We start from the raw sequence: 964 nt of genomic DNA, 5'->3' as shown, positions 1-964 counted from the left end.
TTTAAATTTTTATTTTCTTTTCTAACTCTTCATTTATTTTCTTCTGACAGGTTTTTTCTAGTTTATGACCAGGAGAACCCCGTTGGACCAGTACTGTTTGATAGTGAGATCGATCCATAGTTCACAGAAACGTTCACAGAAACCGAAGAGAAATAAGGTGAAGCTTACGTTACACAAAAGAGCAAGAGGAAGATATTTCAATCACCACCGAGGAGATGGCTGAAAACCAAGAAAATCTGCTACCTCCTGCTATTGTTGTTAATCAAACTCCTGCTCCGCACACTATGTATGATTATGCTAAACCTTCTTTAACAGGAACTGAATCGAGCATAGTTAGACCTGTTGTAGCTGCAAATACTTTTGAACTGAAACCTAACACAATTCAAATGATACAACAATTTGTTCAGTTTTATGGTTTGCAAGACGATGATCCCAACGCTCACTTAGCAAACTTTTTAGAACTATGTGATACATTTAAAATTAATGGTGTTTTTGATGACGCCATTCGCCTTCGGTTATTCCCTTTTTCATTGAGAAACAAAGCTAAACAGTGGTTGAATTCGTTACCGCAGGGGTCAATCACTACTGGGGAACAAATGACCAAAAAATTTTTACTAAAATATTTTTCGCCAGTTAAAACAGCTAAATTACGTAATGATATCTCTTCTTTTGTACAGATGGATTTAGAAACACTCTATGATACATGGGAGAGATATAAGGACCTTTTGCGAAGATGCACTCACCATGGGTTACCACTCTGGCTACAAGTTCAAACTTTTCATAATGGCCTGAATCCTTTGACTCGACAAATGGTTGACGAAGCTGCTGATGGAACCATCAATAATAAAACACCTGAAGATGCCTATGAATTTATAGAGGAGATGTCACTGAATAACTATCAATGGCAAGTTATGAGAATAAAGCCAACAAAAATAGCCGTTGTTTATAACGTCGATTCGATCAC

At 36.8% G+C, this 964-nt stretch overlaps 1 non-coding gene across 1 annotated transcript; it reads right to left on the bottom strand.

The window, feature by feature from the left end:
- Positions 1 to 644: 644 nt before the first annotated feature.
- On the bottom strand, positions 645 to 751 carry LOC128293516 (small nucleolar RNA R71). The gene has a single exon (XR_008283697.1). It is a non-coding gene; the product is annotated as a small nucleolar RNA R71 (small nucleolar RNA).
- Between the last annotated feature and the right edge of the window lie 213 nt (positions 752 to 964).

The sequence above is a fragment of the Gossypium arboreum genome, chromosome 5 (genome assembly GCF_025698485.1).
Source record: "Gossypium arboreum isolate Shixiya-1 chromosome 5, ASM2569848v2, whole genome shotgun sequence".
Classification (NCBI taxonomy): Eukaryota; Viridiplantae; Streptophyta; class Magnoliopsida; order Malvales; family Malvaceae; genus Gossypium; species Gossypium arboreum.
Note: the sequence above shows the minus strand (reverse complement) of the source record. Positions and strands in the feature narration are given on the sequence as shown.